Here is a 16,211-nt window from a genome sequence, read left to right on the forward strand (position 1 = left end):
TACATAATGCATATTTAATGTTGTTACCTATATTCTGTGCATATGTTGCATATTAATAGTTTCAAGCATCAACTTGATATTAGTAAGCATCTTCTTTAAGTTCTCTGCAATGTAAATTTGAATAAAATTAGCTCTGTAATCTTTTTAATTTAGTTGATGCTGGTGATTGGAAACCACTTTGCGCCATCTGTTTTTATAAATGGAATAAAATTATGTCAATGGGCGGCTGTGGCTCAGGAAGTAGAGCGGGTCGGCCACTAACTGGAAGGTTGGTGGTTTTAACCCCGGCTCCTACAATTAGCATGACAAAGTGTCCTTGAGCAAGATACTCAACCCATAATTGCCTCCGATGTATCATTGGTGTGACTGTGTGTGTATATAGACAATTGCTATTTTTATAAAAAAGCACTGTATGAATGTGTGTGTGAATAGTTGAATGTGGCAGTAGTTTAAAGTGCTTTGAGTGGTCAATAAAAACTAGAAAAGCACTATATAAGTGTAGTCCATTCACTGTAATACTAAAAAAAAAAAATTATAAATTAATTACATTTTCTTATCCAAAAGTTTAATTAGTAATGTAATATAAGCTAAAAATAGAACTGTACTTCTAAGTTTTTTCATGGTACAAGTTTTGAGGGCTTCCTTTACAGAAACTGCTTTCTATAATCTGTCATATGAAATGGTGTGAGCATTTTTATTCTATAACATAGGAATACTGGCCGAAACTATAACAGTTTGCTTAAAAAGCTTTAATTAGTACCTCTGCCAGGTCTCAATCAATAGGATTCTGGAGGTGTACCATTGTCCACAGTTGTTGTCGGGACAGCTTTTGCTTCGTTCTTAGAGGGTGATTATCCCAATCCACCCTGAAGACATTTAGATCCCTCTGCTGACGTGGAAGAAATATAGGTTGGTCACAGAACAGGTGGATGCTATCAGAAGGAACTAGATCACCTTCATCCTCAAGGCTGTGAGGAACCTCATGCATCTTTGAAAGTCATCCAAACAACTTGCCACAAACACTCTATATTTTTGAAAGAGAGCATCAAATTACCCTCACGTTTGTACAGTATATTTGAAATTTCACTTTGACTCAGTAGTCACAGAGTCACTGAAGTTTGACTCTTTGGAAGGCAACATCTGACATGATTAACTCTGCTGAATATTATAAAAAAAATTATAGCTTTGATTGTGCATGATCTTTCCTGAGAAGAACCTCTCTCTTCCACAACCCATTGTGGATATGCATTGCATTATGCCAACATTATCCGCTCCTTGGACACCTCTTACTCTAAAAATAATGTATCACACACAAAGAAATAAAAAAAATTAAATAAATGTGCCGTTTCACTGTCCTCTCAGATACACCCAGAAGTTTTGCAATGCATGACAATGGTAGGGATATTTCTAACAGGCTTTGTAGTTGCTGAGAAGAAGAAATAATTTGGCCATCTAATTTCTCCTTGCAACACTGGCACCTGACTAGGGGTCAGATTAGAGTTGTCCTCTAATCTGCAACTGTAAATATTCCACATCTAGGGGCAGTCTTTGGGTGACCTGGGAAATTTTCATCATTAATCTCTGAAGAAAGTTCCTTTTCAGTTGCTCCTAGAATAAATAAACCACTTTACATTATTGCGCTGGCTTGATTAAATTATTATAGCAAAGGCTAGGCTATTTAAACTAATTCTATGACTAGGTAACACAAATAACTTAGTTATTACCGAGCATTATTATATTTACAGGTTCTGCTTTATGCACATTTCTAAAGGCTCTCTGCAGCTGCAACCATTGATGGCTGAAACACAGATGTTAATAAATACAATACACATTCAAGGTAAAATTTGAGCTGGAATGTGATATTCATTAACACTAATATCATAGCTATGAAACTTGACTCTATTGCCCCTCTAAAAACGAAGATAACAACAGAGGTTTACCTCCCAAACCGGCTTATTAAAGCAAACTACATGAAAACTTGTAAGGATATGGAATTCTACCAAACTGGAAGAATCCAGCTTAGCCTGGCATGATAGTCTTAAAACATATAGGAAGGCCCTCTGTAATGCCAGAGCAGCCTATTACTCATCTCTAATAGAGGAAAATAGAAACAACCCTTGATTTTTTTTCAGCACTGGCTGACAGAGAGTCATAGCTCCATTGATCCATGTATTCCTATAGCTCTCAGTTGTGACGATTTCATGAGCTTCTTTAATGCTAAAATTCTAACTATTAGAGACAACATTCACCACCTCCTCAACTGGCACCGACTCAACTGGCATAGACTTATTTTCAAACACAGGAACCATAGAAACAGCTGTGCAACCTGATATATACTTAGACAGTTTCTCTCCCATCGCCCAACTAACTTCAATAAGTTCTTCATCTAAACCATCAACTTGTCTCTTAGACCCCATCCCAAGTAGGTTACTGAAGGAGGTTTTACCCTTAGTTAGCACATCTTTAATAGATATAATCAAGTGCGGTCTAAAACAGCGTGCTAATCGGAACTTTGTCATTGGCAGCAGTTTTTTCACTACCAATCGCATGAATATGGTGTACAGAAAGTGTTGAATCGTACGTCTCACAGTACCTATGGTTCCCGAAGGCAACATGATTGAGGTCCTCAGTCTTCTTTGTTATGCTATCACTCATGATTCCACATCCTCTCTGTTGATGCCATGCTCCCCATACCAGATCAAAGCCAAAAGCTGAAAAAATATGAAAGATTTGAAACTGTAAAAAAATAATATCTGAATCTAAAAACATAAAATCTGCTACTTTAATAAATAACACCTCAAATATCAAAATCTATATAAAAGTGAAAAATGAAAATAATTAATTTATTCAAAACAACTCCAGAACCGAATCAAAATTATATTTAAACAAAAAAAAATCTACACTTATTTTTAGTTTGAATAAATTATTTTTTTAAAGTTCAAGATCAAAACTTGAACTTTTGTTTTTCAAATTTTCTTTTTTCTATTACACTCTATTATATTTCATACTAACAAAACTTTTGTTCAAGATTTGACTCCATATAGCTCCCTCTGAATGTTGACTGTCAAAAAAAAAAACTAATGAGGACCTGGACATCTTTGTTTATCCAACAAATGTTCTCCATTGTTCTTCTTTGGTTCCATTTTGCTCCCTTGGTACATACAGGTACAGGAGTTAAAAGGGTTACAATTGCATCTGTTGTGGTCATCCTTGTTTTGGTTTGAGATGGCAATCTCTCAAAGCACATGCAACTTGCATTAACTGCAAAAATTACCTCCTGAGCAGTGCCCAAATTTAGTTCCAGCAACTCATCCCCAAAACAGGGCTGGAAACAAAAAAGGAACATGTAAAAATGGACACATTACGTTTTGTTAAACTCTTGCAGTGGAATGTGTTAAATGCTGACTGGTCATTCCCGTCATAAAGAGAACACTGACTGGCTGGAGTCCCCAGACGAACACAGTGCTTGTTGACTTCTCTCTAAACTGGCAGAGATTTAGCTACATCATGATATTTTTAAAAAGTCAAACAACAAATTTGTATTAAAGAAAGTATTTTAGTACATAGACTTTGGGTTGAAGGTACTGAAGACTTTCAGACTCCACTGAGAAACTGCAGCCAGCCTCCACAGTATGAGGTATAGAGTGTGTGCATGACAATAGCATGCCTATTTTAGTCTAGAGTGTGGGTGGATTTGTGACTGGGCTGCTTGGTGCAGAAGAAAAGCCTGCAGCCATAGCAGCCACAATGTGTTAATGTGAGACAAGATGTTTGGGGCCCAACCAGGACTGGCTGACTGGATACAAGATGAATGAAGTGAGTGAGAAACCAGGAGGGAAGGAGAAGAAAAGGATACTGAAAGAGAACAAGATACTCTTGAGCCTGGTTCTTCCTAGAAACCAATGTCTAAGCTGACCATGAGGCATTTAGAGCAGATCTGAGGGTACGAGATCGTCCCGGGTGTAAATTAGAGCCATCACCATAACTGCTGTATTTTCCCAGTGGGATTATGCCAAGGCTGAAGGCTTCAGACCTGGCCTCTGTAGAGGGAACACAAGCAGAATCAGGCAAGCAGGTATTTATAGCAAACGGCATTCTTGTTCTGGCCTGAAGGAGCTGCTATCATTAGAAGAAAGCTTCTGTTTCTTAGTATATCGCCTGGGGGTGTACACACATAATAATAAAACATATATTCGCACAGATTCATATGTGCTAGCACACATACATTTACACACAGCTGTTGTCTTTGAGGATAATTGAGCAGGAACATCTGGACAGGAACTTAACTGCGAGTAAAAAAAAAAAATCCTCGATTTTCTTTTCTACCTCCATCTTAAATCCCCTTTGTGCGCATGAACTGTATGTATGTTCATCTCATTTTGCAAACTGTATCACTACCTCCTCCATCACCTTGTTGTTTCCCATTGCACAACAAGGTGACATTACAAGAGCAGATTCCAGGTCAGGAAGACTTTATTTGTTCTCAAACAAGTGTTATGCAGTCTGGAAGCATCTGAATCTCAGCCACACAATATCGCCACAAAATACAACTACAAAATGCCACCACTTCATACAACATATCAACACAAAGGCTTGAATTGGCTCGTTGGTAATCCTCCGTAGTTTAACCACAAACACAACACAACCACCCACAATAATTTGTGTTGTTTACCATTCTGATCTGCGCAGTCAGCCAAGAGGTTGGATGAGAAGCAAAAAGAAAATGAGAATAGTTTACTTTACATAAATAGAATATGTTCAGACTGTTTAAGGAGTTGACAGAGAATGGACTGAGTAAAACTATAGAGAACAATGCACAAAAAGTAACAAAATAGTCTCCTCAACCATGATTTTCCCCATTTAACCTCTTCAGCTCTTCCAGATCCATCAGTGGGCTCCATCAACAGAAATAAAAACACAGCGAAGCACTGTTGAAACCTGCACAATGTTAGTTTAAATTCTTGTACAGATCTCAAAGTTTCCACAGAAAGCAAATATGTCAGGTTGAATGCTGGAGAATGTGAACAAACTGATGTTCAAAACATCAAGATTATTTCCATTTGTAATGGTGCAATAATAATACAATGTCAGCATCACACTGAAAGCATATGATGCCGTCAAAGTGTTAAGTCTGGCATACTTCTACCTAAGATGGACACAGAGCCTACACTGTAGCCTACGCAAGTGGCTTACGCTGTTGTGAGCATTGGTGTATCTGTGTCGCTCTGCAATTACACAGCCAGAACATTAGTTGGTAGTGGGGTTTCCATGCCACTGTGTTGAGTTTCTTTGTATACCTCAAACAATGGCGACTGAAACTGAGAGCATCATGTTGGAGTTGGAGCTACCAAATGTTGAACAAGAGTTACTTCTACTGAAATTACTGCGACACAGAAAACAATCCCACTTGATGCGGTCTGTGTTGCTGTGAAGTTGCTGAAGTTTGAAGGAAATCAAATAAAACCAAGCCCATTTTCAAAGTTATATTATAGTCCATTCAGTTGGCAGGCACTTTAATCCAAAGTGGTTTAAAATTCCATGTAAACACATCAGGATTTGGAAATTTGGGATTAAGTGTTTTGCTTCCAGACATTTTGACATTTTTGGACAGGAGGAGATAGGAGTCAGGATACCAGTTCTATAATTATCTGCTGGGCGGCTCTACCAACGGAGAACAAATGCAACTAGCTGCAGTGACCTTTTTGATGTATAAAAAACATCACTGTATGCCACATTTTATGAATTTAAAGCTATAACAAACCTCCACAAAGAATTAAAATTTGATATACATTTTTCTAATGAACACACTAAAAACTAAGCTTATTTAAAACCTCTTCCAAAATCATTTTTGAAAAAACCTAAGAAATCTGGAGAGCGAATCAAGGGAATTTCAAAAACTAAAGCAACTGATGTTATGTTATATTAGTCAGCTAGCAGATCAATTTTCAGACATGACTATTCCCTATCATACATACCGGTGCATTCACATCACATGTAAGTTACTTTCCTGCAACAATTGATGTCAACAGCTATTTATACTACTATTTGTACTACTAGGAATGTTTTTTTTTTTTTCTGAAAGCTCTAAACTTGCATGTAAATGCATACAAACATAGAGGCTGACATCTACTAAATTCCATCTTCCATGATACCTAAACCACATGAAACGCTTTTATTTCATTTTTTAATCATGTATACTTGTTTTTACCTCTACACTGACAGTTCTGCCTGTCATACTGCAGCCCTGCTACAGATACTGTAACCAATCATCTATAGTAAGTCCATGAGATCCCTTTCCATTGCTACAGTATAGTCCATTCCACATGACATGAAAGCAGTACTGATATAACTGCAGTTACTGTACCCTTCGAACTGTAAAATTAAGTAATTAAATTAATTAATATTCAATTTTGAAAAAACAGCAACAGTACCACAGCTGTCTGCCTCGCAAGTTCTGGCATAGGCCTTGGCTGCTGCACTGAATGCACTGCATGATTGATGGGAATCAACCAACCTCACTTTCACTGACTGAAATGAGAACCCAACTCAGCCGCAGAGAGAGTGATCTGCACTCAGAGCAATCTAAAAAGCCCCATTTGGAAATACTTCAGATTTTGGTCAGTGGATGGCAAAATTGTGGAACCTTGATATAAAGTTGTATGCAAGCTGTGTAAGCTACAGTTAGCCTAGAATTCCAGCACTAGCGACCTGAGGGCACATCAACCAAGTAGTTATGTCCTTTGTTGTATTGGATTGCCCTCTTATTGGCATAATGCGCAAAAATAGATATTCAAATTGTTCGAACCAATGTGTTTTTTAAGAGGGAATAATCATTTTGGCCAATATTGACAGCGCTAGAGTTTGGATGAATATTAATGAACCAGTGAGGCCATAGTATGTCTGCTCATCTATCATGGTTTCATTGGTCGCGACCTCCAGGGAAGACTTTGGGAACTAGGGGGTTATTTCCAGCCTAGTTCCTACTTTAGTGGCAGAGGAAGCACTTAAGAGGAGAGAGAATGGAAAATGAGCTGAAGAGCATCTGAATTGATGAGTGGATGTTACAGATCTGAGCCAAATAACTCATTAGAGGACATGTTCCTTTGCAGTTCTGACCTTTGCTTTCTTAAATTACTTACACCTACAATAAACATATACCCTATCCATCCAAAGCTCATAAGTTATTAATTTGAATTTTTTAATACTGCACAAGCTGGCAAGTTAAAAATGTAGATGGTTTAATAACTAATTCTTCTCCGGGTGCCTCGTTAAGCACAGGCTTTAAAGCATTAGCTACTGGTTACAGCTCCATGCGTTGCGCTTTTTTTTTTTTTTTTTTTTTTAAATAGATGTAGCAGTAAACTCCAACCAAGCTAAAGACCTTTTCATGAACAAAGAAGAATTCTACATCAATGTAAGGTTGCAGCTAAAGATTATTTTCATTATCAATTAATCTTCTGGTTATTTCTTCATTTATTGGTGCGGTATATAAAATGTCAGAATAGTCAAAAAGACCTTTCACAATTTCCTAAAGCCCAATGTGAGCTCTTCAAATTGCTTGTTTGACCGGAGGTTTTCAGTTCAATAGGACATAAAAGAAAAGAAAGGCAGAAAATCCTCACAACTGAGAAGCTGGAAGTTGAGGGTATTTGATATTTTTGCTTCAAAAATTAACTTAAATTATTAAATTTAAATTAATCCATGATCCAAATAGTTGATATGTAATTTTCTGTTAATCGACTAATAATCAACTGACTAACTGTTTCAGGTCTAAAGCAGTATTTCTCGTTTTCTAAAGCTGTTGCGTGAACATGTTCCTTCATTTTCAGGAAGAAAATGCAGTGCTACCAGATTATAAATCCACTGGTGATCCAAACAAGCTAAATTGGGTTTAAGGCCACAGCCACATGTGAACTACCAAAACCAACAAATAACAAATGTCAAGTTCTATGTTAATTATTTGTCATAATTTATATCAGGTGAACTCAAATTTAGTAATGGAAGCTAACAGTTTATTTTGTTACCACCTGTGTGAAACACTGAAAACACTGCTTGACAGTCAACTGAAATAATCTACTATTTGTATGTCCTTGTATATTACCCCAAGTTAGACCATAGGGTAGCCATGATTCAAACGCTAAAACTGGTTGAAAAGAAAGTATAGAATCATTTTTTATGACACAACATGTTTATTTAGATTAATCAAAACCACCATCTTTCCCTAACCTTAAGCGCTTGTGTTGTTTAAACCCTTAATAGGACTACGGATGTGAACCCCAGCATCTGGTGTGATGGTTGTGTGCTTTGTGCACCCACCATCCACCCCAACCACCTCCTGGTGACTCCGCTGCCATTAATCATTCATTCAAAAAGACGTTGCCTGTGAACATAATCCAGCCAGTGATTATGTTTCCTAGAAAATGTATTTGCTGTTGCAGTTTAGTTGCATAGAAATGTAATTTGTAGGAGAAAGGGTTGCTGAGGGATGGCAATGAGCTTTGAGTAATGACTGAAAGAATGACATCGCAAAAACAAGCAGCAAAAATGAGTTTTCCTCCCTCCACAGGGTGTCTGGGCTCACACTTAGGGACAGGGTGAGAAGGTCAGGTTTTCTGGACACATCCAAATGGTGGAAGATTCGGGGCAGACCAAGAACACAATGCAGGGATTACATGTCTTATTTGGCCTGGAACACCTTTGGAACGTCCATGAGGAGCGAGCAAAGGTCAACGTCACGCTTGGCTTGTTACAGAAAATGTATAATCAATATCAATTGTTTACCAAAGTTGAACTCAAGTGTGCAAGTGAATTTACATCACATCTGTGAGCGAATTCACTGACTGCAATATCATTGAAATAAAACAGATTTTGAGATCTCACTGTTATAAATGTTGATGTCACTGAGCCTTTGCACCAACTTTACTGTCACGGTCTGATTTGAAACAATGGGCATCTGGTATGGACATAGTACATCGAGTGTAATCCTGTTCATACGATTCCCCCAACCAGAAAATTCCTCCTCCTCAACTCATGTCCATGGTGCTTTCCATCCTGTCTGAATATCTGCAGCCAAAAACTACACTGACCTGCAGCGCCTCTGCTGCTCTGTTGTATAGTGTGACTGAGCCACTGACGAGTACACACCAGCTACACTCTCTGTCTCATTCTGACTCTCCATCCCCTCCCATTAGGCAATTTTCTTTTTTTTTTTTGCTTTTTTACTTTGTTAACCCCCCTCCTGTTCCCTGACTCATTTCTGTCTGAGCTCAGGGTTCAGGTCTAAAACTCATTAGTTCTGGCGCCTTATAATCCGTAACAAACAAACAGGCAAACATCCAAGATTAATGGCAGTTCAGTGGCTGAGAAAACGACTGGCTAAGATTTAAGGCTACCGCACAGCTTCACACTCGGATGCACTTTCCCAGAGGACACACAGACACACACACATACACACCTCTGCCTCAGTTCAAGTATGGAAAGGACTAACAAACTAGCTGTTATTTTACCTCTGTCTCTATCAGTTGTTCAGCTTGTCCATCAGGCTTTTGTTTTTTCATTCCACCTTCTCTTCTATCTACAGCTATAAATGGAGGTCAGGGGGGATGGGGGGGCGGTGTTGCCATGACAGCGAATGCCAGGGACTCTTCTGGCCAGCTCCCACTGCCTTGCATTCCTACATCCAAACACTGACACTACCCCTCTTGGCAACTGCAATAACAGTCAGCAACAAACTTAACGGTTTAGCAATGATATCATCATTAAACATCCTCTTCACAAGTAACCAGTAGTGTGGACAATATGTGAGTGCTCCTTGGTGCTCACATACACTCCTTCAAAGTGTATGTGAGAACCACTTTGAAATTGAACCCTGCGGAGTCTGTTTTTCAGTTCAGCACATGTAATCTGCACTTCTTCAAGGCCTTAGTTTAAATTTAGAATTAGATTTATGTCTTTCACTAGAATTATCATTCATTATATTTCATTCCCATTGGAGATTTATAACAAAACCTTACAAAACTACGGAGACCAAATTTGAGAAAGATAATTTATAGATTATTTTTTAATCCTTTGCAATAATTCCTGTGCACTTAAATTATTGTAACTCTAATGATTATTATGTGTGAACATCATTTTTTTTTTTTTTTTTCACACAAATTGTAAACTTATGTGTGGTTATAGATCCACTGTGGAAGATTATGTCTTTTTACATAAGATATGAATTTCATATCTTATCCAAACAAATTTCTTGGTGGCTGTGCCCAAAATGCATCAATTAAAAATTCTTCCCCATGGAGCTAAAAATAATGCTGGTTTTCTTAATTCCTGCAAATGACACTTTAAAGAAACAGTGCTGTAATCTGACTGCAGCATTCATTTCTAACTGTAATTTCTTAATTGTACAGTTAAGAAAGTCCATAATTATTTGGACAGTGTCACAATTTTCGTAATTTTGCCTCTGTACACCACCACAGTGGATTTGAAATGAAGCCATCAAGATGTGATTGAAGTGTAGACTTTCAGCTTTAATTCAAGGGGTTTAACAAAAATATACCATTAACCATTCGGGAATTACAGACATTTTTATACATAGCCCCTCATTTTCAGAGGCTCAAGAGTAATTGGACAAACCAACATAATTAAAAATTATTTTATTTTTATTTTTGATACCTATTATTATGATTAATAATAATAGTAATACTTATGATTGTTTTTATACTTGTTGAAAACTCTTTGCAGTCAATGACTGTCTGAAGTCTGGAACCCATGGACAGGAAAAAATACTGAGTTTCCTCCCTTGAGATGCTTTGCCAGGCATTTAATTCAGCCGCCTTCAGTGGCTGCTTGTTTGTGGGTCTTTCTGCCCTCAGTTTTGTCTTCAGTAAGTGAAAAGCAAGCTCAGTTGGGTTGAGGTCAGGTGACTGGCATGGCCATTGAAGAATATTCCATTTCTTTGCCTTGAGAAGCTCTTGAGTTGCTTTTGCAGTATGTTCTAGGTCATTGTCCATCGGTACAGTGAAGCACCGCCCTATCAGTTTTCCAGCATTTGGCTGAATCTGAACAGATGGTATAGCCCTGTAAAACTTCAGAATTCATCCTGCTACTGCTATTAGCAGTCACATCATCAATAAAGACCAAGCGACCCAGTTCCACTGGCAGCCATACATGCCCATGCCATAATACTGCCTCACCAAGTTTGACAGATGCAATTTCCATCTCCATGCTCTTCTCTTCCCATCATTCTGGTACAAGTTAATCTTGGTTTCATCTATCCAAAGAATCTTATTCCAGAACTGGGCAGGTTTTTTTAGATGTTTTCTGGCAAAGTCTAATCTGGCCTTTCTGTTCTTGTGTGTTACCAGTGGTTTGCACCTTGTGGTAAACCCTCTTCTGTGGTCTTCTAGGCCTTTTGGTTTTGCTGAGCTTGCCAGTCCATTCCTTCTTTTTCAGAATGTACCAAATTGTTGAGTCGGCCTCTTCCAAAGTTTCTGCCATCTCTCTGGTGGGGTTGTTTTGTTTTTTTCAGCCTAATGATGGACTCCTTAATTTGCATCGTCACCTCTTTGGACCACATATTGAAAGTTCCGATGAACAGCTACCAAATGCAAAGTCAACACTTGGAATCAACTGCAGACCTTTTATCTTCTTAATGTGTCCAAATATTTAGGTGCTTAAGTGTATTGGTCGTGCAGCAGCTTTAAATCAGGCAGCAATAAGCTAAGGAAAGGAAGGCAGGAAAAGTCATCAGGAGAGGGAGAACACGACAAAAAAAAAACTCTAAATCCCTTTTTTGGAACCAAGCCTGGGAACAGTTTTCTTGTGTTAACATTTTTTCTGGAGTTAGTTGCTATTTAACACTGAATCTGTGGCTAAGTGTGAAGCACCATGTTAATCTATATGCAGACTGATCTGATCCTGTTCATATTTAATGTTTGTAAGCATATCTGTGTTCATAGAGCTGAGTGACATGAAACAGGTGGAGACACTCGAAAACTACAGGCCTTCTGCCATTGCCCTTCCATAAATATCTGCATCAATGCTTAAGCATATTTACTACAAATCCCAATGACTATCAAACTACCTATGTAGAGACGTAGTCCTTCTGTGAGAAAGGTATGTCATTATGTGGAAAATAATTTTTGGTTATGGAGTTTCAAGTATGAGCAAGTTGTTTTTCATAGTGTTATGAAATGAAGTGAAAACAATGGCTGCCTGAAGCCATAGAGAACACATTCAAAACACTGCAGCCGTCTATAAAATGCTAAGCAGTAATGCAAACTTTCATCAGTCACTTTCATAATACCCTCATGTAAAAAGTAAAAAAAAGGCCACATTTACTAAAGCAATATACAGCATATCAGTTAAAATAGTTGATATAAATCTTCCAGGTTCCAAAAATTATTAAAAGTGGACCTGCACCATTCAAGCATGTTGCAGCTGCTGTAGACTATACATTACAGTGTGTTCTTTAAAAGAACCATTATGACTAAAACAGATTTCCTGTGGCTGGCCTTCAGAGCCTGGCTCAGTTTTCTTACCACTGTGGCTCATAAACGTATCTTAAACCTAGAAAGACATTTACAAGGTGGCTCCATTACAACAGGTTTGATGAAAAACATGACGCTGTCATGTTTGTGGTATTGACACCTTCTGGCTGTCTTGTTGGGGCTGTGCAGGAACACAAGCCTGCAGGGTACATCAGCACATCAGGCTCGGGCATAATGCGATTTTCCATAACTCGGTTTCATCAGTGTGGCCTTCCACTCAGGGCCAGATGGTGATTCCATCTCTAAATCACATAGTGCTGACAAGATTGGAGGGCTCTCATAATGTAATGGACTAATACACACCACTTATGTAAACCTTGTTAGAGCTGCTATTGCTAGCCTATGTCTCAGCAGGAACACACATTTGTACTTTGCTTTTTTCAGCCAAACTGTGGTAAATTTAAAGTTCCAGTGCTTTTCACCTTGACCTGCTAATTAAGTACAGCGAGGTTTTACACTGATGACCCTTTATTACACATACCGAGGCAACCAACCCCAGTACAGCAATGACCAAAAATATCATGTAAAAAAATTATGCCAATGCACAGTACATAATCTAAGTGCACTCTCAGAAAGATGGATTCCAGAAGGTTACCTCCCCAAAGAAACAGGAAATCTGAGAAACCATTTTCTACTGGCAAACTATTGGAAAGGTTTATCAAAAAGTTACTGAATGTAAAATACCAATTTTGCAGGAATGAATTTGTTTTTTAACCCCTGGAGGGTGACAAAATTAGATTTCTACAAATTAACATATTATATTAACTTCCCGTTAGCTTGTTAGCTTTAATTTCACCTGAGCTTCCATTCAGTAAACCCAAAATAAAACTACTTTACACTGTAAAAAAAAAAAAAAAAAAACATAATATAAGTGTACAGATGCACAGAATTCACCAGATTGGTGTCAGCTCTGATCATACTGACCATTGGCCAGGTGTGACCCATCCACATGAAATCCACATATTGAGGTGCTAGAATCTGTGATAGAAAAAGTTCATGAGTGCTCCCCTACTGCTACCCCTACTATTGTGGGCTATCAACCAGATATGACCCCCTAAACATAGGGATAACTGGAAATTCTGTATCATAATAATGGAACCATAACAGAGCTAATGTCTTACAAACATGGGAAAGTACAGGGTTTAAATTAAACCTCTATTAGAATGTGTTCTATAACACACCTCTAGAACGAGAACATTTGGTGTAACCCTTTTATTTGTAAAGGTTCTCCATGTAACTCAGATAAATGGCTATTTTTAGAACTGAACACCTGGTTCACACATATGGAGATGCAGCAGGATGCTGTTCATTATGAATTGAACCCATCCACCGTTACTCAAGACACAAAAGGCAACATGATGTGAGGAAGCTGAGAAATGTTCCACTTTATGCAAATGTCCTCTGAAGCTAAACAGAACCACAGCAGTGTTTCTGCTCCACTCAACTACATAAAAAATACTTCAAACAAAATGAAGTAAAAAGCTAGGAGTTGTAGATGGAGGCCTCAATTAGACTTCCAGTTCTTCTAGAACTTGCAGAACCACTTAACATTAGAGATGCACCAATCCATTCAACTTGGTCTGATATCAGTACCAATACTGACCTGATAAGTGGATCAGTTATCAGCTGTTACCCTTACAAGTCAAAGTTTATTTGGCAATGTTATAGAATTTAGTGGGTTCACTTTCAGTTACATTCATTCAGTCATGGCAGGTTGCCCACTTAACCTTTTGTGCTACAGCATCCTTGGTACATATCATTTCCTTATTCATCAATATCAGGATCAGGATTGGTCCTGAATTTAGGTATCGAATCGATGCATCTCAACTTAACACATCATGACACAAAGAAGTACAAAGACTTCTATCGGGACAGGCTGAAAAACCTTAAAAAAGCAAAAACTTTGCATTTGTGCAAGTTCAACAATTTTGGTATCACCATTTAATGGATTGAATTGCTCTTCATGTAAACAGAATCATGTCCACATTAATGCAGTTACATTTGAAAACACTGTGCCAGTTTGTGTTTCCATCCACAATATCTGTTTGATAACGTTTAGATGTAAGAGTTTGCCATCCATACTGAAACACCAACATGAAACAAGAACAACAGAAAAGGGCATTTTCAAATGTATCTGTGCAGACAGGTCCATCTGTGAATGTCATTACCAAAGGAACAGATTGAAAAACACAGATGTGTGAAAAAGCTAGGCCAGTGTGCTCCTGTAGACAATGGTAATGATCCTAACGGTAGCCTGCAAGCCCCCGAAGAAAAGGTGACCCGCGGTGCGCAGACAGCGGTGAAGAATGAATGTGTGAGGAAGTGAATCGAGCTACAGAGCTGTTCTCTCCTGTGTTTAGTATGCACGGCCACACTCCTGGCTGTGGCATGGCAGCAGAGTGTTGATTCAGATCAAAGCTTGCTTCTGAGCTCAATTCAGTCACTTATTCACAACTACAGAGCTTGCATCCTAATAGCCTCTGTGCCCTGATGAACACTTCTTTACTTTCGGCTCAATGTAGTTGGCTTTGAATGAAGTGAAGCTCATATTTCACACCCACTCTATGTTAGTTCTTTTTGTTTTGACAGAGTCACTTTCAGTTTCTTTTACTGAGCTCAGGCTAACTTCGCATTATTCGATTTTTTCTTTTTGTCTGTTTTTTTATGTATTTTTTTCCAAAACGCCAGCGTGTCTGACATCAAAGTCAATGGGGAGCATTAGGATTACTTTGGAAAGATTCTGTGTCTACGAGACTTTAGGCAGATTTACTTTATTTTATTGAAACAACAGGTTACCAGCTGAACATATAGATATCCAGTCACAACAAAGACCAGGAGAGATGTCAGAGGAGTGGAAGAGGTTGATGAAGACTGTATCCTCAACCCATCCCACTAAACAGTGTTCATATCCTCATCTGCTGCCATCAAGTCAAGATGAATAATGGTTCTTCTGTTATTTGATACACAACCAAACCAAGCGATAGGTCTGATACTAAGGAGACTGGCTGGTTACCTGTGTTGTCAGAATGGTAGCAGTGTCGATGTCAAAACAGAGCTTGTCTGTATGTATATTGTGTAAATGCATGTTACAACTAGCTACTTCTAGTCAGTCAGTTAACCTAGTTAAAGTACCATAAATACTAAGATAAAATCCAGTATTTAAACAATCGCCAAGTCCCAAATATGACCACAAAGAAATAAAGGCCAGGTAAAAATCAGTGAGGGGGTTGTTATTACCTTTTCAGTAAAAACATACATCTACAGCACTAATTCCATCAGTACAAGAGTCATGTCACACTCATCAATCTGTTGCTCTCACTTGCTCTTCTTTAACAGAAATTCTGTTTTCATTCACTTATTATATGATTTTATGGTAATCATTTTTTTTTTTTAAATTTCTTGTTAAGTTATGTTGTGAAAATGCAATTCAAAACTTCCTGGATACCTTTCCCATTAAAAGCCTACCAGGAAAGGGATGGATTATGCCTCTTAAGCAGATAGAAGGCTTTTAACATGAAACATCTGCAAGGAAGTGTTGAGTTTCACTGAACAACAAGAAATAGAAAAATGGAAGCAACAAAAACAGGCATTTTTGATTTTTTGTTAAAGAGGAAAACTCAGCAACAGATGTAATGACTCTGTAGCATTGATGGAGTTAGTGTTGCG

The sequence above is a fragment of the Xiphias gladius genome, unplaced genomic scaffold, assembly GCF_016859285.1.
Source record: "Xiphias gladius isolate SHS-SW01 ecotype Sanya breed wild unplaced genomic scaffold, ASM1685928v1 HiC_scaffold_1472, whole genome shotgun sequence".
In the NCBI taxonomy this organism is placed as follows: domain Eukaryota; kingdom Metazoa; phylum Chordata; class Actinopteri; order Istiophoriformes; family Xiphiidae; genus Xiphias; species Xiphias gladius.